The 23,837-nt window shown below is 39.7% G+C and overlaps 1 protein-coding gene across 1 annotated transcript in view; it reads left to right on the forward strand.

The window, feature by feature from the left end:
* Window positions 1-23,837, forward strand: part of LOC132378073 (copine-9-like) — a 643,860-nt gene that overhangs the window by 45,166 nt on the left and 574,857 nt on the right. The gene's annotated exons all lie outside the window — the stretch shown is intronic.

Raw genomic sequence — 23,837 nt, forward strand, 5'->3', positions numbered from 1 at the left:
GGGGCAGGCTTGTTCTGTTGGTAAAAAATGAAATCGAATCATTAGTAGGAGGTGACATAGGGTTGGAAGGAGTTGAATCATTGTGGATCGAGCTAGGGAAATGCAAGTGTAAAAAGATACTGATGGGGTTTGTATACAGACCCCCCTCCCCCACAAACAGTAGAAAGGATGCGGCTTACAATTTACAATGGAATAGAAAATGCATGCCAGAAGGGTAATGTTACAATAGTCATGGGAGACTTCAATATCTGGTTAGATTGGGAAAATCAGATTGGTACTTGATTGTAGGAGGGGGAATTTCTAGTGTTTCTGAGGTGGCTTTTTAGAGTAGCTCATGGTTGAGTCCTCAAGGGGATGATTTATTCTGGATTGAGTGTTGTGCAATGAACCAGAATTGATTAGAGAGCTAAAGGGGTAAGTGATCATAATATCGAATTCACCCTGAAATTTGAGAAGGAGAAGCTAAAGTCAGATGAATTACAGTGGAGTAAAGAGAATTACAGAGACATGAGAGAGGAGGTGGCCAGAATTGATGGGAAAAGAACACTGGCAGGGATGATGGCAGAGCAGCAATGGCTGGAATTTCTGGAAGCAATTCGGAAGGCACAGGATATATATATATGCCCCAAAGAGGAAGAAGTATTCTAAAGGAAAGATGACACAACCATAGCTAACAAGAGAAATGAAAGGCAACATATAAGTCAAAGAGAGGGCATATAATACAGCAAGCATTAGTGGTAAGCTAGAGGATTAGGAAGCTTTTAAAAGGCAACAGAAAGCAACTAAAAAAGTCATTAAGCATGTATCAATGGAATACGAAAGTAAGCTAGCCAATGATATTAAAGGGGATACTAAAAGCTTCTGCAGATATATGAAGTGTAAAAGAGAGATGAGAGTGGATATTGGACTACTGGGAAACATACTGGAGGGTTAGTAATGGGGGACTACAAAGTAGCAGATGAACTGAATAAGTATTTTTCATCAGACTTCTCTGTGGAAGACACTAGCAATATAGTTGAAGATCCAGGTGCCACGGGGCATGAAGTGTGTGAAATTACCATATCTAGTGAGAAGGTTCTTGGGAAACTGAAAGGCCTGAAGGTGGGAAAGTCACCTGGATCAGAGGATATACACTCCTGAGTTCTGAAAGAGGAGGTTGAAGAGATTGTGGAGGCATTAGTAATGATCTTTCAAGAATCACTAGATTCTTGAATGGTTCCAGAAGACTGGAAAATTGTAAATGTCATTCCACTCTTTAAGAATGGAGAGAGGCAGTATAATGGAAATTATAAGCCAGTTAATCTGAATTTAGAGGTTGGGAAGATGTTGGATTCAATTGTTAAGGATGAGGTCTCAGGGTACTTGGAGGTAAATGATGAAATAGGACATATTCAGTATGGTTTTTACAGGGAAAATCTTGCCTAACAGATCAGTTGGAATTCTTTGAAGAAATAACAAGCAGGATAGACAAAGGAGAATCGCTTGATATTCTGTACTTGGATTTTCAGATCACCTTTGACAAGGTGCCACACTTGAGGCTGCTTAACAAGCTACAAACCCAGGGTATTACAGGAAAGATTCTAGCATTGATAAAATAGTGGCTGGTTGGCTGGAGGCAAAGAGTGGGAATAAAGGGAGCCTTTTTTGGTTGGCTGCTGGTGACAAGTGGTGTTCCACAGGGATCTGAGTTAGGACTGATCCTTTCTACATTATATGTCAGTGATTTGGATAATGGAACTCATGGCTTTGTTGCAAAGTTTGCAGACGATTTGAAGATGGGGCAGGGGCAGGTAGTTTTGAGGAAGTAGAGAAGCTACGGAAGATTTGGATAGAGTAGGAGAATAGGCAAAGAAATGGCAGATGGAATACGGTGTTGGGAAGTGTAACGTCATGCTCTTTGGTAGAAGAAGTGAAAGTGTTGACTGTTTTCTAAATGGAAACAAAAACCTGAGGTGTAAGGGGACTTGGGAGTCTTCGTGCAGGATTCCCTAAAGGTTAATTTGCAGGTTGAGTCTGTGGTGAGGAAGGCAAATGCAATGTTAGCATTTATTTCAAGGAGGACAAGAATATAAAAGCAAAGATGTAATGTTGAGAATTTATAAAGTACTGGTGAGGCCTCACTTGGAGTATTGTGAGCAGTTTTGGGCTCCTTATCTTAGAAAAGATGTGCTGACACTGAAGAGGGTTCAAAGGAGATTCAAGAAAATTATTCCATGATTGAATGGTTTGTCATATGAAGAACATTTCATGGCCCTGGGCCTGTATTCATTGGAAGTCAGAAGAATGAGGGGTGACCTCATTGATACCTATTGAATGGTGAAAGACCTTGATGGAGTGGATGTGGAGAGGATGTTTCCTATAGTGGGAGGACCTAATACCCATGGACACAGCCTCAGAATAGAGGGCTGTCCTTTTAGGTGAGGAGGAATTTCTTTAGCCAGTGAATGGCGAGTCTGTGGAATACTTCACCAAAGGCAGCTGTGGAGGTTAAGTATTAAAGTATATTTAAGGCAGAGGTTGATAGATCCTTGATTGGTTGGGACATGATGGGATATAGGGAGAAGGCAGGATAGGAATGAGAGGAAACTTGGATCAGACATGATGAAATGGTGAGCAGACTCAATGGGCCAAATGGCTTAATTCTGTTCCTATATTGTCTGCTCTTATGGTCTGATATTAGAACACAATAAGTTGAAGAAAGAATAGGCTATTTAGCCCTTTGTCTACCATTCCATAAGCTCATTGTTGAGTTGCTTTTACCTCAGTGCCATTTTCCTGCATTCCCCTGATTACCAACAATCTCCCTATTGAATATACTCAGGAACTGTACCTCTGCAGCTTCTTGAATAGGGAATTCCAAAGCTTCACAACTCTCTGGCTGAATAAGTTTCTTTTTACTCAGGGTACCAAATGGCCAATAACTTATTTGGATATTGTGATGCTTGGTTCTGGTCCTATCCATTCACGGTAAGCATCAAAGAGTCATGGATTTGTACAGCACTGAGAAAGTCCATACCAACCTTTTTGCCTATTTGCACTTATGATCTTTCAAGACTTCCATTTTTAAATGTATCTATGTGTCTTTTAAAGCTAGTATCTGATTCCACCATCTTGCTGACTACATGTTGCAGATATCAGCCACCCTATTAATTAAAACTGTTATCTCTGGGAATGGTAGGATACCAAGTCAAGTGCTGTCTACTGGAGATTTGTTTCCTCAATGAACACCAAGAATTCCATTCAAGTGAGGGACAAGGGGATCATGAAAACTTCCAGAAAATCATGTGTTAACATGAAGGATTCCTTGTTTGTCATCGGAGAGTGTAAGGCCTTGATTTGTAATTGTAGCTGCTTACAAAGTGTCTACAATCTGTAGCACACACACTGCTGGAGGAACTTAGCAAGACTGGCAACATTTATGAAGGAAGGGAATGTGGAATAAACAGTTGTGCTTAAGACTGAGACCCTTTAACAGGAATCCCCTGAACAGATGATTCCTGACTTGCAAAGTTCCTCCAGTATTTAATGTGTGTTGCTGAATGTTTTCTGCATTGGTAGAAATTCACATCCACAATCCATGGTTGGTTTAGAAAGGTGCACAAGTCCAAACGAGGCTTTGTCATTTCCTGTTTTGACATGATATCAAAATCAGTGAATTCCCAGGGAAATGTAAGAGTTCTCATATTGCCTGAAGAACAGCAAGTGCAGTAGTTATTGTATAGCCATAAGATCTAATACAATGCCTCCATCGGGAATGATGGATCAGATTCCAAGAGGAGTTTATTGGGTCAGGGGTTGGATGGAAATCTCCCAGTTATCTGTGTGTTATTTTTGTAATGTTATCACCTCCATAAATGTCGAAGGCCTTCTGTTGGTAAAACAGAGCAATACACACAACGATTTGGAGGAACTCAGTAGGACAAGATTCCTGATGAAGGATCTCAGCCTGAAATAACGATTATTCATTCTCCTCCATAGATGCTGCCTGACCTGCTGAGTTCCTCCAGCATTTTGTTTGCGTTGCTCAAGATTATCAGCATCTGCAGAAAAGCTTTAATGTCCCTCTTCTGCTTATTGGTTCTTGACTGTCGCTTATAGTGGCAAGCTATTTATTTATTTAGAGATACAGAGCAGAACAGGCCCTACAGCCACCCAGCAAATGAGTGATTTAACCTAGCCTAATCATGGGACAATTTATAATAACTAATTAACCTAATAACCAATGTGTCTTTGGACTGTGGGAGGAAGCCCACGCTCACATGGGAAGGAATGTATGAACTTGCTTACAGATGATGCTGGAATTGAACTCTGATCTCCGATACCCTGCGTTTTAAAAGCATTGGGCTGATGCTACATTATCGTGGCACCTTTTGTTTGAATGCCATCAGGTCAGATCATGCTGTGCAGCCATGTTATCAGATTCTTGAAAGGACCTCATATGAAAACATGGACTCCTGGCCTCACAGTCTACCTTGTTATATTCCTGCACTTTTCTGTTTGCTTGCACTGCACTTCTTCAGTCGCTTTTACACTTTAATCTAGACTGCTAGTGTTTTACCCTGTTCTAACTTAATACCCTGATCTGTATAAACAGTATGCAAGACAAGCTTTCCACTGTTATCATTACTCATAATTTGTCAATCTCCAGAAGCAAATGGTCATCATCTCCAGTGACCCTGTCTGATCCTGGCAACAGCAGCACCATGATGTTTTCCCATAGTGACTCAGTCCGAGTGCTTTGTGCATGCAAATATAAGACGTTCCAGCATTCGGACTGAGTCATAGTTAATTCAAAATTTGGTTGGCAGAAGGGTTAATCAAGGTTAGAAAATTTTGGAAGGTCTGGAGTTTGGGATAGAAAACCCAGAAGTGGTGGAAAAAAAATAGTTTCCTGGGGTGGGAAAAAAGTTTGGGACAATCTTGCATTGAAGAGCTGTTTAACAAGCAAAAAGCTGGAACTCTGAAATATGGGCAGAAAATTGCTGAAAATATTCAGCAGTCTGTTTGTACCTATGAAGAGAAAGACAGTGAATGGTTCAGTTTCTGAGTGAAAGGTCATTGACATGAAATATTTAACTCTTGTCCCACTACTGATGAAAGTTTGAAACTCCACCTTCTGCTTTCCAGGATTCCCGAAGCCGGATGAGAAACTCAGTCTGTGAGGAAGTCTGTCTATAATGAATGATTGGTTATTTAATCACGAGCAAGGCCATTTTCTTTTTGTTTTGGCTTGAGTTTCTCATCAACACACTGGTGGGAGATCATCTGAAACACAATTTAGTTTTCAAATGGAAGGGCTTTGAAGCCTGTGAAGATCATCATTGAAAATATATTTTTTGTCTTGAAATGGTGTAGCTTGACATCTTCCTTTAGGTAGAGGACTACTCTTTCTGTGGGAAGAGTTTCCTTGGAACATGCAGTCATACCTCAGAATCTGAATCATACTTATTATCACCAAGATATGATGTGATATTGTTTTGCAGCAGTAGTACTGTGCAAATGCATAAAGATCTAGGAAATACAAAAAAAGTACATAAAAAGGAAAATGAGGTGGTGCTTGTGGATTCATGAACTATTCAGAAACCTCATGATGGCAGGGGAAGAGACTGTTCCTTAATCGTTAAAGTATTAATAATACTGTGTTGATTATTAACTACAGTTTGTGCACCATGAATTTTGCCAGCAGCACTAGGGGTTTTGAACAATAAAGTGAATGCGGAAAGCCCTCAGGAGTCTGATGTATTGAAAGCCATTTATTGACTGTTAGCTGCAAAGAGTTAACACCAGAGAATAAAATATGATACTGATATATGTATTGAAAAGTGTCAGGGATGGGCAACATTGTTTTCAAAGTTTGCAGCAAAAGTGGTATTTTCTCTCTTTAAGGAGGACCTTGTATATCCTGTCATGTGGTCTATAGCATATCATTCAGTCTAACATCATAAATCTTCAGATCTGACTCTGTGAATCCAATGTTTCTTGAGGTGATTTGTCACAAATTGAATCACACCTTTTATCCTTTGTCACCTTGGCATTACTTTTATCATTTAAATGTATCACAAACTAACAATAGCACTGCTTCTAACCCCAAGCCAAGCATGCAAACAGCCAGATTGTCCATGATGAAAAGTAAGACAATTTTAAAAGAGTATCAGCTCTCTTGTATAAAATACATAAATTATGGATGGCTTGCAATGAATTTGATGTAGTAACTGGCCTTTGTGTTTGTTGTTTGTGACCCTTGTCACATTATTGCCTCGCTCACTGAGCATTCTCAATCGGCCTCACATATCAGAGAAAGAAAAACCTTTCATTTGTAAAATCTGATTCACTGTTTTATCAGTGTGAAGAGTTTAATTCCTGCATTCAGGAAAATGTGGGCTGTTTATTGTTGTGTATATAATTGCCAAGGTAGGGAGCTGCCTTCCTTTAGAACAGAGGAGGAGAAATTTCTTCAGCCAGAGGGTGTTGAATCTGTGGAACTCATTGCCACAAATAGATGTGGATGCCAAATCATTGGATATATTTAAAGCCAAGGCTGATATGATTTTCATTCATAAGGGTATCAAAGATTTCATGGAGAAGCAGGAGAATGAGGTTGAGAGGGATAATAGATCAGCTATGATGGAATAGCGGAGCAGACTGGACCAACCAAATGGCCCAGTTCTACTCCATTGTCTAATGCTCTTCATTTGACTCTCATAGTTTGAGAGCCTGCTGTGTTCTTCCTTACAGAGGTGACATGTCTGTAGACCAGCAACTTCTTTTATTATTCTCCTTCCTGAGAAATATACTAACCTAATGTCCTCCTTAAAAATAATAATTTTTTGTCAGTCAGAAAGGCAAATCGAACCTGAGATTTTACAGTCTTATGGGACCAAATGCACTAAGTGATATGACCACATCAGGCCTCCCACAGTGAATGCATTAAAAGTCTTTCCTTTGCACAGGTGAATACCAGAGACATATCAGCTAGGTGTTGGAAGCCATTGTATGCATGGTAGATTCATGAGCGATCTTGAAGGAATATTTCTGATTTCTTAGTCCATGTATTATGCTATGTACAGTCCATGCATGCAACACCTTTTAAATAGAACTTGTATTGTTTGTTGCCCCAAGTAATAGAATTTCCATGCCGATGATTCTCCCTTCTTGTTCTTTTTGTTCGTCTCAGACTTTAATTAACTAGAGATTGAGGTTTCAGTGTGTCAATCCTTATACTCAGCAGTGGGGCTACATCAGAAGATGGGACAGCAAAGCACTAGGCAATACTAGCCCTCTTTAAAGGGGTGGTCTAAGGGGTATGATGAGCTTAGTCAGCATTGAGGGGGTAATCCAGCAATTGAAATTTATCTCAATATTAATTTTAGATTTGGTCTTAGTCATACAGCATAAATGGAATGTAGATTGTGTAATTTTCCATGTGGGAAGTATTCAGTCTAGGGTGCCTCTTGGAGAATGAGAGATAGAGTGAATAGTGATGTACAATTTTTCTCCCACTATGTTCCTCTGCAGGGAGTTCTTGGATTTTGACATTGTTCCAAAGAAAGAATAGCAAAACATTTTCAAATTGGGTGCAGCTGTAACATGGTGAAGTCTGTCTATTTATTTACTTATTGAGATACAGTGCAGAATAGGCCCTTTTGGCCTTTTGAGCTGCACTGCCCAGCTATCCCCTGCTTTAATCCTAGCCTAGTCACAGGACAGACCCAAGAAATACTAGATAAAGTCATTGAAGAAAGTGCAAAGGGACAATAACCATCAATTACAAGAAGACCAAATGTATGGTTGTCACAAGTAAGAAAGAAATACAGATATTCAAACTGAAAGTGGCAACCAAACAATTAAACAAGCATGAAGTTTAATTAGTATGGAGCATGATAACATATGACGTTGAAGTTAGAAGAAGAATTGGGATTGCTAAGTGCATGTTCAAGCATTTAAGCAAGATGCTAGAGAATAACATAATTTCTATCGGTCCGAAGCTCAGAGTGCTGTGGTGCTATGTTCATTCCATGTTAACACGGGGAAGCAGATGTTGGACAATATCAAAGCAAACTGAGGGAAAACTTGAAGCTGCAGAAATGTGGTTTTTGAGAAGAATAACAAAAATATTTTGGAAGGACAGAGTAACAAATGAAGTGTTGTAAAAAACCAAAATAAGAGGAGGGCTGATATCATTGATCAAGAAATGGTAATTGGAATTTCTGGAGCATGTACTGAAGGAAGAAAAGGTGGATCATCTTGCAGCGACAGGAAAAACTAATGGAAGAAAAAGTCACAGTCAACAGCACATGACATTTATCAGTTATATCAAGGGATGGACAGGCAAAAGTTTTGAAGAGCTTATTAGAACTTCTTAGGTTAAAGACAGATGGAAGACCATGATTGTCTACGCCATAAGATGCAGGATGTGATGAATGAGTATTGGCACAATTTACAATGACCTATTAACCTGTATGTCTTTGGACTTTGGGGGGAGACTGGAACACCTGGAGAAAACCCACAAAGTCATGGGGAGTACATATGATCTCCTTACAGGCAGCAGTGGGACTTAAACCTAGGCTGCCTGTACTGTAAAGCTTTGCATTAACCATTATGCCACAGTGCCGCTCAGTTGTAGATGATGTTCTCATGAACATGTCTGCCTTGTCCTTCTGATGGTTGAGCTCATGAATTTGAGAGTCATTGTTGATGAGCCTTGGTGAATTGTTGCAAGGCATCTTTTAGATCATACCTATTGGAGCCACAGTTTTTTAGTGGTGGAAGGAGAGAATATTTTAGATGATGGATTTGGTGTTGATCACGCAGGCTGCCTTGTCCTGGATGGTGCTGTATATCCAGGTTTGTGGAGTATTTTCATAATGCTCCTGTTGTGCTGAGTAAGTGGTAAAAACTGCTTCAGGGTATCTGGGAGTGAGTTGTTCGCTTCAGTGTGCGAGCTTCCAACAAGCTTTTGTCGCTGTAATATTTATGTGTAATCTGCTTCATTTTTAGATTATGATACACTTCAGATTGTTGATGAGGGGGAATTTAATGATGGCACTGTAGTTGAATGTCAGTTGAAGAAGCCCTCTTTGGAAAGATGAGCATTGCCTGAGAATTGTGTAGCGTGACTGAAACTGGGCACATGTCCATCCAAGCCTAAATGCTGACAGAGTCTTGTTGTACGTAAGCAACAGCTACCTGTTTATCAGAGACTGCAATTATAACTTTGTTTTATTGCTAATTAATTCCACAGCTTAAGGAGTCCTTCATGATCTACACTGCACTCTTCCCTGATGAAAGAGAGAGATGGGTGGAGGGGGAGGTTTGCATTTCTCTCTTGTACAATGTGAAGTTAACTTTCAGATAAAGCAGGAGAGGCTGGAGCCTGAAGTCTGTGAATTAAGGTTGCTCTGAACTGTCAACTAACATGGGACAAGGTACCACCATAGCATAGTAGTTAGCATGATGCTATTATAGCTTGGGCCTCGAGGATTCAATTCCAGTGTCATCTATAAGGAATTTGTATGCCCTCCTTGTGGAACGTGTGGGGTTTTCTGGGTGATCCAGTTTCCTCCCAGCACTAGTACTTGCTGAATGAAATAATAGCTACACTGAATTGATGCACCTCAAAAAACACAAAAGATAAAGAACATAATAATTTTTAAAACTACAATAAATATAAATACATAGCTTAAATTAATTAATTTTATGTCCATAAAGTGATACCAGTAGGGGTGGTGGGGACTGATAAATAGACCAATGAGTCATCAGTCTACTTATCAGTAGCAATTCTGTTACTATTTTATTAATACAGTTCATTTTGTGTCCAGCAAACCGGCAGCTATGAGTAACCCATTTTTAAAATAACTGGATGTGATTTTGCATAACCCTACAGAACCATTTACTATTTTCATTTCTGTGGAGTAAGAAAATTCTTAGTAAATTAGGAAAGGTTATATTTAAAAGTGGTTAAAATGAGTCAATTAGTGTTCTTGTGCCTAAAATGAAGCTTAGTTTCAAGGGCCTTGAAGACTTCGTGATGGGAGCAATTAACGCATTTGAATGGTGTTTAAATCATTTGGGCATGTGATTAGTTTTATGGGCAAGGCTGCCTAGTAATATTATTTTGAAATTGGTCTGAGAATAAGTGAAAATTCAATTTATTTTAAGTATAATTTGTCCTAAAAGTTGCTCCATTTTTAGATGATTGCATGTAATCCCCATCAGCCGCTCAATCTCATTTTGAAGCTCCAAACTTGTTTATTAATTTTCCTCCCAAATTCGCCGTAACCAGCCTGACTCACTCCGTGGGTTTACTATTGTGGGTGAAAAGGTCAGATTTAATATTATTGACTTATTGCAAATGGGAGAAATCAACTCTAGGCAAAGTAGACACACCCTCAGTGGTTCTAAAACACAGTACTGCATAGGCACAGGAGTTCGGCCTGCAATACCTGCGCCAAACACAATGCCAAATTAAACTAAATCTCTTCTGTCTGAGCATGATCTATATCCTTCCCTTACCTGTATATCTGTAGTCTACCAGCCATAATCATATCCACTTCCAGCATTCCCCCTAGCAGTGAATTCCAGGCACCCACCACTCCTTTGTTTTAAATAAATCCCCTAAAGATTTCCTTTAAAATTTTCCCCTCTTAAGTTCATGCATTCTGGTACTTAACATTTTTACTGTGGGAAAAGGTTGTGTGCCTGTCAACACTATCAATGTCTCTCATAATTTAATAAATTTCCATTGGGTCTTCCCAAAGCTTGTGATGTTCGAGTGAAAGAAAAATCATGTTTGTCCAACCTCTCTTGGTATCTCCTAACCTTTCATCCAGATAGCAGTGGTAAACTGCTTCTTTTCAAAATCTTCACTTGCTTTCTATAACAGGGTGACCAAAACTGCACACAACTGACTATTGTGGTTATACTTATCAACTCCCAGCTCTGCTTCCATTGCATAATGATATTACGAAACCAGCCATTAACTCTCAACATTTGGACAGGATTGAGTTCTCAAATGCAGTGTCTCTTAAAGTGGGGAAGAACACTGAGATAAAATGTGTAACAGTGTCATCTTGGTATTTAATCACAGGTTTAATTAAAATTATGAAGATTCATTCAATTTAAAGCTGCATTCATAAAGCAGCAATCAGATGCGTAAAAGATCGTAGGTGTTCATTTGATGAGCTGCTGGTTTGTAAGACCAATTTATTTTGAATGCTCCAGTAGGGGAAGGGTTTATCAACAAAGAGCCTTGGTCCCACTCAATACTGCCTAAGTGTATGTATAATTGACCACTGAGGAATGAGTCATTGAACAGATATGTATGTGCAGAGTTCCCTGTGAACCACTGACAGTGATTAAGGGCTTTTAAAAAAAATTCTTATTTTTGGTTTTGTGGTGGTATTCTTCATCCACAGGGATTTACTATTGTTATAGATCATGTGCTTATAACAGGGAAGTGTTGTGATGCAACATTTAAAAACATAAACATTTAACTCTTTAGTTACAACATTATTTTCAGCAAGCTGACCCTTTTATCTTAAAAGGCCTTGAACTTCATGAAAATGTAACGTTTCAGCTCCAAGTTAACTTGGACATGAATATAAATACAAATTCTGATTCCCATTATTATCAGGACTTCAAAAGTAGGGGAGAAGGCAGAAGAATGAAGTTCAGAGGAATAATAAATGAGCCATGATGGAATGGTAGACCAGACTCGATGGGCTGAATGGCCTAATTCTGCTCCTATATCTTATGGTCCTATTGTCTAAGCCATTCCCATTCTGATGTGTTGGTCCACGACTGCCTCTTTGCCATGATGAGGCCACTCTCAGGGTGGAGGAGCAACTCCTTATATTCTATCTGGGAAGCTTCCAGTCTGATGGAATGAATATCGATTTCTCCTTCCATTAAAAAAAATCCCTCCCTTCTTCTTTTGTTCCTTACTGTGGTCTCTTACCTGTTCTCACTTGCCTCTCACCTCCCTCTGGTCCTCTCCTCTTGCCCTTTTTCCAATGGTCCACTGTCTTCTCCTATCAAATTCCTTCCTCTCCAGTCCTTTATTTTTCCTACCCACCTGGCTTCACCTATCACCATCTAGTTTGCCTCCTTCTCTCCCCCCCCCCCACCCCCTATCATTTTACTGTGGCACCTTCACTTTTCTTTTCCATCCTGATGAAGGGTCTCAGCCTGAAACTTTAACTGTTTATTCATTTCCATAGATGTTGCCTGACCTGCTGAGTTCCTCCAGCATTTTGTGTGTGTTTCCTTTGGGCTCCAGCATCTGCAGAATTTGTTAAGAAATTAATATAAGGAATGCTTTGACATGGTAATTTACTTTTATTTTTTGAATGACAAAGTCATCCTATACTTTGAGAAGGTGATGATAAGCTACCATCTTGAACCATTGCTCCCACTGTTCTGTTGAGTAAGGAGACCCAGCGATGACAAACTCAGTCAGATTTGTCACTGACTTACTGTATGTGAGATGAAATGTGTTGCATTAATAACTATTGTAAATTACAATATAGTGCTAGAAAAAGTAATAACAAAGAAGGGTTCATGGAGGGGAAGAAGCTGTTCCTAAATCATTAAGTGTAGAGGTTCAGACTCCTTTACCTCTTCCCCTGTGGCAGTAATGAGAAGAGAGCATTGGGACTGATGTTGGTTTATTATTGTCACGTGTACTAAGCTATGGTCAAAAGCTTGCCTTGCCTACTGTTCATACAGATCACACACAGTACATTGAGGCAGAACAAGGTAACACAATGAAGTGTAAAAGCTACAGAGAAAGTGCAGTGCAAATAAGCAATAAATTAGATCAATAAATTAAATAATAGTAGTAGGTAAACAATAATACTGTATCATAATGAGACAGTTTGTGAGCTCAAGACACTGATAACAGCAGGGTAGAAGCTGTCCTTGAACCTGATGGTACATGCTTTTAAGCATGGGAGGGGGGAGAAGAGAGAATTCCTGGGGAACACGTGGGCACGTCCTGATGGGGAAGGTTCTTGGTGATTGATAAGATTTCTTGAGGTACTGTCCTCTTGAAGATGTCCTCTGGTGACGTGGGTTGTACACATGCACAGCCTCTTGTGATCCTGTGCATTGGAGCCTCCATATTAGGCTGATTTTCAAACAGAATGTTCTCCTCTATACATCTATAGAAACTTGTAATTGTTTGTTTCCAAGACAATATGGAGGGAAGGCTGCAGGTGGTGGTGCACACATGTGCTTAGTGTCTTGACCTTCCCGGTGCAGATATTCTAGATTAGGGAGATGTTGTTGTTGTAGTGACTGGTCTTTGGGACAGTTCAACAGCATAAACACTAGTTCCAGATGATCACAAGGAGCAATGAGGCTAGAAGGAACATTTCTAATTTCTAATTTGTTGCCTGGATTGATTCTGATAGACATATTCTGGTTTTATCCCTTGTTTTTGCTTACAATGTAGGAATTTACAAACGCACAACTGAATGGGCTGATAACAATTTCTGAGGGCATTTAAAAGTGAACCTCATTGATAGGGTCTAAACTCAACATAGTTGGGGCTGGCTGTCATCTGCTGTTAAGGACTGCCATTTCTTTTCCTTTAGAGGTTTCCATGACAATCTGGTAGTTCTGCGGTCATCATTATTAAGTCTACTTTCTTTTGTAAATGCCACATTATTTTTAACTAAATTTAAATTCCACACTGCCATGGTTAGATTTGTGCTCTGAATCTCTGGATTGTTAGTCCTGGGCTCAGGGTTAATTGTGCATGAATTTAACCTTTGTACTACAGTGTCACTGAGTGACCTTATATTTGTGTAGTTTTTAAAGAAATAATCTACTGAAGACTCTTTCCCAAACAGATACACTTTTCATGTAATATTCCAAATTAACATTAATGGGTACGAACAAATTTCATAACAATGAAATGATGCAGTGCTTCATCAGTGTAATGGCTTCTCTGTAATATTTCACTGCTGAGGTAACAGTTTCTCTGTGGCAGCAATGTTTGGGTTATGGCTGGATGTAACAGGACTGCAGTGTGCATGTTAGCCAATCAGAGATCGTTGCTTTGTCTTGTGTATCTGGAAGGATGTTTTTCTCATGGTCTTTTTGTTGAGGAGAGATGAAGAGGGAAAATGTGTGTGGAGAGAGCTGGTAGACCACCGGACGGAGTGGACTGGGACCTGAAGGTCTGAAGGTTGGCAATGCTCAGAGGAGACTGATGGTGGAAGAATGACTTTGACTCAAATTGGGCCCTTTTTAAATTTTCATTACTAACCCTATATTCAGATTATGATTCATAAAGTTCAATCATTTAATTACATATGGTGTACTGTCTCATACACCAAATGTGATTACCCAGTTTGGCAGGGCCGAAGGCTGTTTCCCCTAGACAAACACGAGCTGGGCGAGTCTGAGGATCACATCTGTGTTTCTACAGCTTTGACTACTGGATAAATGAGGGGCAGCTTAGCTGACTGGTAAAGTTTATTTCAGCTCTTATTGGCAGAACTCTCCTTCCCTGTATCTGCCTATCTCTGGCAAGGTAATTGCATGGCATCCTGTCTCAACCAAAGGACTGTCTTCCTCCTGTAACCTTCCACTGGGAGATCCACATGCAAGTCCTAATAAAGTCACATAAATTAGTGTCAAGTACAGTCGTGCATTGCCAACCACTTTTCTTGTTGTGGCTCAATGGTCTAGAGGTCTCACTTTGGGTGTGAGAGGTCCTGGTTCAAATCCCAGACTAATCCTCGTTTTGGAGCAGCACAATAGAGTAGCAGGTAAGGGCAGTGCTGTTTCAGCACCATTGACTTGGATTCAGTTAGGTCACTGCAAGGAATCTGTATGTTCTCTGAGTAAATGTGTGGGTTTCAACCAGATGCTCCAGCTTCCTCCCAAATTCCAAAGATGCATGGGCTAGGGGATTAATTAGCCTCATGGGTATAATCGGGTGGCATGTGAGTTTGCTTGGCTGGAAGTTTAAAGTTCATAGTAAAATTAATATCAAAGTATTTATGTAGTTACAACATTGAGATTCATCTTGCAGGCAGCCACAAAATGAAGAAACACCACAGAAACCACAAAAATACCCACAGACATCCAATGTGCATTAAAAAAAAACAAACTGTGCCAACAGTGGAAAAAAGTAAACAAATAACACACAGAGCATGAACAGCAGAGTCCCTGAAAATGAGTCCACCGCCATCGAGCCAGTTCAATGCTGAGGTGACTGAAGCAGGCCCAGGAGCCATGTTGTACCTCTAAATAAATTGTCCTTGAGCCAGAAGTGTTCGTTCAGGCTCCATGCCAGAGACTTGGATGTATGGTCCACAAGTTAATGCTTCAACATTGTATTTCCAGAGATTTTGTAATTTAGTCAGTTGATAAACCAAGATTTTGTCTTCCTTGGTAGCTTCATGTTAGAAGTATTGTATCGCTGTTCCAACTAGGGAAAAGGAACTTTCCATGTATCCTGGCCAATGTTTATCTCTCAAGTAACTTTGCCACATCAGTACTTCCCTCCTCATTATTCATTTTTTGGGAGCTTGCTGTTCGCACATTGACTTCTATTCCTTTACATTTCAGATGGTTTAATTTTAATAGTACAATGCTACTAGTAACAATATCTAAAGCTAATGGGAGGTACTTTGTGTGGTGATGCTATGCTGGTGCTAGAGCATGCACCACTTGCTCTCAGCAAATCCTCGGACTGTGAAAGTTATTGTTGCAAAATAACGTACCCATTTCACTGTAAGTTTTGATGTACTTGTGACAAATAAAACTAATCTTTAAGTCAACATATTTTCCTTTAGTTTAAAATAATTTCTTCCTCCTCTTCCTCCTCCTCATCTCCCTCTGACTCTTCCTTTTCCCTCTCCTTATCCTCATTTGTAGGTTGTGGATACCTTGATGAGGTTATTGAGGTATTCACAGATGGTGCAGGAGGTGACTGATGGAATGAGTGGGTGGATGGTTTGTGAGTAAGAGTAGACTTCTTGTTCATGTTTTCAGTGCCCTTGATGCATGGATTAGATTCTTAACATCATACTAAATGTTTTTTCTCTAACCAAAGGCTCCCAGCAGTTAGTGAGAATGTCATATTTCTTCAGAGACTTTGAGCACATTCATGAATCCACTTCTTCGTCCAGTAATCAGCTCTCCTGATAGAACTTAGAATGATGTACTTTGAGAACATGGTGGCAGAGGAATTCTGCCACTTGGCAGAATCCTTGGGTGGAACAGTTGTCAGGAAATGTAGAGAAGGCTTGATTGAAATGCAGAGCAGTGGAGATGATTTACCAGTGAGTGATCACTTTCATAATAAACTGCTAAATAACAAGCCACGAGGAGTCATAAAACAAAAGATTATGGATATTTAACACAACAGGGTAGCAAGGTAACTGAAGGCTAAGAGCAACTGGTTGAGACTGGCTGGATTGCTTGTATGAGTGAACAAGGGCTATTGATGACAACCGGGTTTAAAAAGGCTGCAGGTGATGAATTGTAAATGAGTGGCAGGGATTCCTGTTGGCTGGGTGGAGACTGGGAGGTGCCGGCCTGTGCAGTCCTGACAATACTACTGTTTGTTCACATTCCTTATGATGATTTTGGATGACATGTTAAGGCAGTTACCTCAAATGATTGTTTCTTTGGAAGGAATACTTTCTTTAAACAGAGGGTTGTAGTTAAAATATTTATTTCCTTAGAAAGGACTCTACTGGTAGGATCGGTGTGACAAGATAATCTCTTCTGCATCAAAGTTAAGAGTACCTATCTGTAGACAGCGAAATATCATTTTAATATTTTAACCAAGGTAAAATTAAAGAGATAATTTAAAACACATGGCAAATGATGAAGATTTTTAAAATGTTATTGAAGATGAATGAGATTCTTTTTAAAAATAGTGCTGGAGATTTTTAATTATAATTAATCTAACTCTCTGATCCATGAATGAAATTTTATTGGGCTAGGTCACTTCTTACTCTCATCCATTGTAGAGAATAACTAAGATCACTTAATTACCTAATTCTATTCTTTGGATTGGCTAATTGAATTATAATATTTAAGTATCGTGTAAAAACTGAAATGTATCCAAATAAGTGCACAAAAATAGAGCCACTGAATTTTGGCCAGGAACTATAGTATGTTTTCATTTAAATTACCAATTTTGCACACCTCCAATAAAATTGATTTGCTGCATTAATAATTTAAAGGGCTGAGTTGCAGTTCTTCAACTCTGACCTTGAGTCTAGATGATGTGAAATTAAGGATGCAGAGAAATTCACCATGATTGGAGAGCTTTAGTTAAAAGGAGACACTGGATACTTTTTGACTAAGGAAGCTAAGAGGTAACTAGATTAAGGTGTATAAAATTAATAAAACCACAGATTTAACAGTAGAACAGATCAAAAGTAACTTTTCCCCATGGTGGGGGAGTCTAAGCCAAAAGTGTGTGGATTTGTGGTGAGAAGCAATAGGTTCAGAAAGGATTTCAAGGGCAGGTTTTCACACAGAGTGATTTTTGTCTGAAACATTCTGACATGGGAGGTGTTGAAGGCAGCTACAATTGCAACACTTGACAGGTATCTAGAGTGGTACATGAAGAGCCAATGCATTAAAGGCTATTGACCTAATCAGACAAATGGAATCAGAGTAGACAGGTACAACAATCAACTGAGACATATTGAGCTCAAAAGGCAGCTGTATAACTCTATGCATTGATATTATGCATACTCACCATGAAGGACATATACACAGAATGGTGCTGGAAAAGGGCCAGTAACATCATGTAGGATCACACCCACCCTACTCATGGACTGTTTGACCCACTCCTATCAGGGAGGAGGCTACATAGCATCCACACCAGGACCACTGGACTCAAAGAAAGTTACTTTCCCCAAGCAGTAAGGCTGATCAACACCTTCACACACTGACCCACCCCTCTACTCCCCCACCATCATTTCCTGTCAGTCACTTCACTTACAGACTCTACTGTGGCTAGCATCAATTATGGATGTACAATCAATCTGTGTACTGTTTATAAACTATCTTATGCATTTATATTTATTGTTCTTGTGCTGAATCGGATCTGGAGTAACAATTATTTTGTTCTCCTTTATACTCGTCCACTGGAAATACCATTAAACAATGATATAAACCTCTGCTTGGGTGATAGTGTCAGGTATCCAATGAACAAGCAAGTAGAAATATAAAAGGAACTCTATTCAAAATCTTTGAATTTCTTGCTAATAATTTCATTATTAATAAACAGAGGTTTCTATAGCATTGCCACTTTCAAACAGACAAAGTAACAGCATTTTAGTTGTATTTATTCTGTATGAGGTTGAAGTTAGTTTGTTAAATGATAACAGGACTCTCATTGTCATGAGGTCTGTTGTTAATGTTGGCCCAGTGAGTGGAGTGTTCACAACGGTTAGTATGAATGAAAAAGTAGAATGGAAACATTTGGAAAAATGTAACGTGGCTGTTTGCAATGAATAGAAGTGAAGCAATGAGGCCAGAGGGAGGAATCCTGACGGGTTGTATCATGGCCTGGTATGGAAACAACAATGGCCAGCAATGGGAAAGTGGTGGATACAGCCCAGTCCATCACAGGGAAAGCCCTCCCCACCATTCAGAAGATTTGTCTGGAGAGCTGCCACAAGCAAACAGGACCTCCAACAGCCAGGCCATGCTGTTTTCTCACGCTACTTCTACCAGCCAAGAGGTACAGAGCTTCAGGTCCTACATCACCAAGTTCAGAATTGTCCTACAACCATTAGGACAATTGAACTGAGATGGATAAAATATCACCAGTACTCTGAACTAGTTCTACAACCTAGAATCTAGAGACAGCAGAGGTACTTAATAAATACTTTGTTTCAGTATTCATTATGGAAAAGGATCTTGGCGATTATAGGGATGACTTGCAGCAGACTGAAAAGCTTGAGAAAGTAGATATTAAGAAAGAGGATGTGCTGGAGCTTTTAGAAAGCATCAAGTTGGATAAGTTGCCAGGACCGGATGAGATGTACCCGAGGCTACTGTGGGTGGTGAGGGAGGAGATAGCTGAGCCTCTGGTGATGATCTTTGCAGCATCAATGGGGATGGGAGAGTTCTGGAGGACTGGAGGGTTGCGGATGTTGTTCCTTTATTCAAGAAAGGTAGACCAAGACATTATAGACCATTGAGTCTTACTTCAGTGGTTGGAAAGTTGTTGGAGAAGATCCTGAGAGGCAGGATTTATAAACATTTGGAGAGGTATAATATGATTAGGAATAGTCAGCATGGCTTTGTAAAGGGCAGGTCGTGCCTTACAAGCCTGATTGAATTTTTTGCAGATGTGACTAAACAGATTGATGAAGGAAGAGCAGTAGATGTAGTGTATATCAATTTCAACAAGACATTTGATAAGGTATCCCATGCAAGGCTTATTAAGAAAGTAAGGGGACATGGGATCCAAGACATGGGACATTGCTTTGTGGATCCGGAACTAGCTTGCCCACAGAAGGCAAAGAGTGGTTGTAGACGGGTGATACTCTACTTGGAATGAGGTGGTCCCTACTCTTCGTGATCTTTATAAATGACCTGGATGAGGAAGTGGAGGGATGGGTTAGTAAATTTGCTGATGACACAAAGGTTGGAGGTATTGTGGATAGTGTGGAGGGCTGTCAGAGGTTACAACGGGACATTGATAAGATGCAAGACTGGGTTGAGAAGTGGCAGATGGAGTTCAACCCAGATAAGAGTGAGGTGGTTCATTTTGGTAGGTCAAATATGATGGCAGAATATAGTATTAATGGTAGGACTCTTTGCAGTGTGGAGGATCAGAGGGATCTTGGGGTCTAAGTCCATAGGACATTCAAGGCTGCTGCGAAGGTTGACTCTGTGGTTAAGAAAGCATATGGTACATTAGCCTTCGTCAGTCGTGGGATTGAGTTTAGGAACTGAGAGGTAATGTTGCAGCTGTATAGGACCCTGGTCAGACCCCATTTGGAGTGCTGTGCTCAGTTCTGGTCGCCTCACTATAGGAAGGATGTAGAAAGGGTGCAGAGGAGATTTACAAGGATGTTGTCTAGATTTGGGAGCATGCCTTATGAGAATAGGTTGAATGAACTCGATCTTTCCTCCAAGTTTTTAGACGCAGAGAGTGGTGAGTGTGTGGAATGGGCTGCTGGCAACAGTGGTGGAAGTGGATATGATTGGGTCTTTTAAGGGACTCCTGGATAGGTACATGGAGCTTAGTGAAATAGAGGGCATTTCTATGTAATACGTGGTAACATATTCAGTATTTAGTTTGATAATAAATTTTACTTTGACTTGAGAGCAGAAAGCAGCACCAATACAGTTTTCGTTGCACTGGATGAAGAGGGAAGGAGCCTCGGTTGAATTGAATTGAATAACATTCGCATACTCCAGAATTACAGTGGCTTGCAAAAGTTCGGGCACCCCCAGTTAAAATTTCTGTTACTGTGAATAGTTAACTGAGTAGAAGATGAACTGATCTGCAAAAGTCATAAAGTTAAAGATGAAACATTCTTTTCTACATTTTAAGCAAGATTAGTGTATTATTTTTGTTTAGCACAATTTTAGAGTGAAAAAAAGGAAAGGAGCACCATGCAGAAGTTTGGGCACCCCAAGAGATTTGAGCTCTCAGATAACTTTTACCAAGGTCTCAGACCTTAATTAGCTTGTTAGGGCTATGGCTTGTTCACAGTCATTGTTAGGAAAGGCCAGGAGATGCAAATTTCAAAGCTTTATAAATACCCTGACTCCTCAAACCTTGTCCCAACAATCAGCAGCCATGGGCTCCTCTAAGCACCTGCCTAGCACTCTGAAAATTAAAGTAATGATGGCCACAAAGCAGGAGAAGGCTATAAGAAGATAGCAAAGCATTTTCAGGTAGCCATTTCTTCAGTTTGTAATGAAATTAAGAAATAGCAGTTAACAGGAATGGTGGAGGTCAAGTTGAGGTCTGGAAGACCAAGAAAACTTTCTGAGAGATCTGCTCATAGGATTGCTAGAAAGTCAAATCAAATCCTCCATTTGACTGCAAAAGACCTTCAGGAAGATTTAGCAGACTCTGGAGTGGTGGTGCACTGTTCTACTGTGCAGTGACACCTGCACAAAAATGACCTTCGTGGAAGAGTCATCAGAAGAAAACCTTTCCTGTGTCCTCACCACAAAATTCAGCGTCAGAAGTTTGCAAAGGAACATCTAAACAAGCCTGGTGCATTTTGGAAACAAGTTCTGTGGACTGATAAAGTTAAAATAGAACTTTTTGGCCGCAATGAGCAAAGGTACGTTTGGAGAAAAAGGGTGCAGAATTTCATGAAAAGAACACCTCTCCAACTGTTAAGCACAGGGGTGGATCGATCATGCTTTGGGCTTGTGTTGCATCCAGTGGCACGGGGAACATTTCACTGGTAGAGGGAATAATGAATTCAATTAAATACCAGCAAATTCTAGAAGCAAACATCACACCGTCTGTAAAAAAGTTGAAGATGAAAAGAGGATAGTTTCTACAACAGGATAATGATCCTAAGCACACCTCAAAATCCACAATGGACTACCTCAAGAGGTGCAAGCTGAAGGTTTTGCCGTGGCCCTCACAGTCACCCAACCTAAACATCTTTGAACATCTGTAGATAGACCTCAGAAGAGCAGTGCGTGCAAGATGGCCCAAGAATCTCACAGAACTAGAAGCCTTTTGCAAGGAAGAATGGGCGAAAATCCCCCAGACAAGAATTGAAAGACTCTTATCTGGCTACAGAAAGTGTTTACAAGCTGTGATACTTGCCAAAGGGGTGTTACTAAGTACTGACCATGCAGGGTGCCCAAACTTTTGCTTCAGGCCCTTTTCCTTTTTTGTTATTTTGAAACTGTAAAAGTTGGAAATAAAAAAAGTAATCTTGTTTAAAATATTAAAGAAATGTGTCTTCTGTAAATTTATGCCTTTTGGAAATAGGTCATCTTTTACTTAGCTATTCACAGTGACAGAAATTTTGACCAGGGTGCCCAAACTTTTGCATGCCACTGTAAATTTTGACAAGTTAACCATTGATTGTGCAAAGGATACAGATATTTGCAACTTAATTTTCCATCATTACCAGGTAGGTGGAGCAAAGGGAAAACGTCACAAGAAAAGGACAACAAACGTGATAATGGGAAAGGTTATAGTTCACCTTCAGTCTTTGCAATGCTGGCCTGGAGTTATTATCAACTAATTATTGTTTATTGTTACTAAATAATTAATTGTTATTCCTAACACTGCATTACTTTTAGAAACAGTAATATTGTGCTTTGAGCTTTAACACAAAAGTTCCTATTTTGAAAGGCTGCCTTCAGCAATTTTGTGGTTCTGGCAACAAATTTATAGTTGGATGCAAATGAAAGTATTGGTGAGTCAGATTGTGACTGAATGTGTGATGCACTGATTCATAGGTGATTACCCAGAGGAAAGCCTGTATGGCTGTGTAAAGTCACCTTTAGCTGTTAACAAGAAAGGTTCAAAGGAAATTATGAAACAACTCCCAACCTAACTCTGATTGGAGTACAACAAAATTTATTTGCCCATACTGGAGAGATCTAAGTGTCTCTTCAGTTTAATTCCAAGCTGTATATTTACTGATGGTAGCATCCTTTACATGTTGTCCACACGGTGTATGAATCCCAAAATAGTTGTTTACAAGTTTGAAGATTGTCCGATTCTACGTTGTATGCTGTAGAAATTTCAGACTATCCCTTTCTATGCATGAGAAGGTTTAAACACCATACGATTAGCTGTGAAAGTCCTCCTTTCCATGGTGAAAAGCCCTGTCTCTTCATTGTTATCTATCACTTGATGCTGAGTTATTTCTGTAGTTCCACTGTGCTCTAACAAATGGTATATTCTCTTGATACTGTGGGAGCATTCTATAAGGAGAAGTGATGGTTTAACATTATTTTGTTTGTGTTATATTGGAGTCATTAAGAAAATACTCACTCCTTTGTCAAAACTGAAGACAGAGGAATGTATTGAACACCCATCATGCTAATGTTAGTAAAAATTTTAGGTGGATTGAGTGGAAAATGGCTGCTTGAAATGAAGCCAGTGTATCATATCAAGCTTTAAATATGCTTCTGGAATATGCAATGGATGATTGCTTCTTGAAACTCTCCAATTTGTATTCCTCCTCCAGTTGGTTGCTGTTTCAGCACTTCAGTGACACATGCTGTGAGATCTCTTTAAAGCTTTTATCATTAGTGTTATGATATGTTCAACTTGTACTCAGATTTTGTGAGACCTCAGCACCCTGGCAGACTAAAGAAATAAGTCTGCAGTAATCTGAAACTGCCCCACATGTAACTTTGCCATTCTCTCTTCTCTCTCTACCATTAGGAAGGAGGTACAGGACTCACACCACCAGGTTCAGGGACGGTTATTAATCCTTAACCATCAGGCTCTTACTGAACTTCACTTGCCCCATCACTGAACTGTTCCCACAACCTATGGACTCACTTTCAAGACCTTTTCATCTCATGTTTCTCGATATTTATTGCTTGTTTGTTTGTTTATTTGTTTGTTTGTTTGTTTATGCATGTATTTATTAGTATGATGATTTCTTGTTTGTCTTTATGTTTGTATTTGTAGTTTGTTTTACCTTCCACATAGGTTCTTTGCCTGTTCTATTCAGTACGGTCTTTCATTGATACCATTGTGTTCTTGTACTAACTGTGAATGCCCGCGAGAAAATTAATCTCAGGGTAGTATATGGTGAGATATGTACTTTGATAATAAATTACTTTGAACTTTGAATGCCACACATCATTATTATGGGATTGGATTTCTCAGGTGGTAA

Source organism: Hypanus sabinus, chromosome 19 (genome assembly GCF_030144855.1).
Source record: "Hypanus sabinus isolate sHypSab1 chromosome 19, sHypSab1.hap1, whole genome shotgun sequence".
NCBI classification, from domain to species: domain Eukaryota; kingdom Metazoa; phylum Chordata; class Chondrichthyes; order Myliobatiformes; family Dasyatidae; genus Hypanus; species Hypanus sabinus.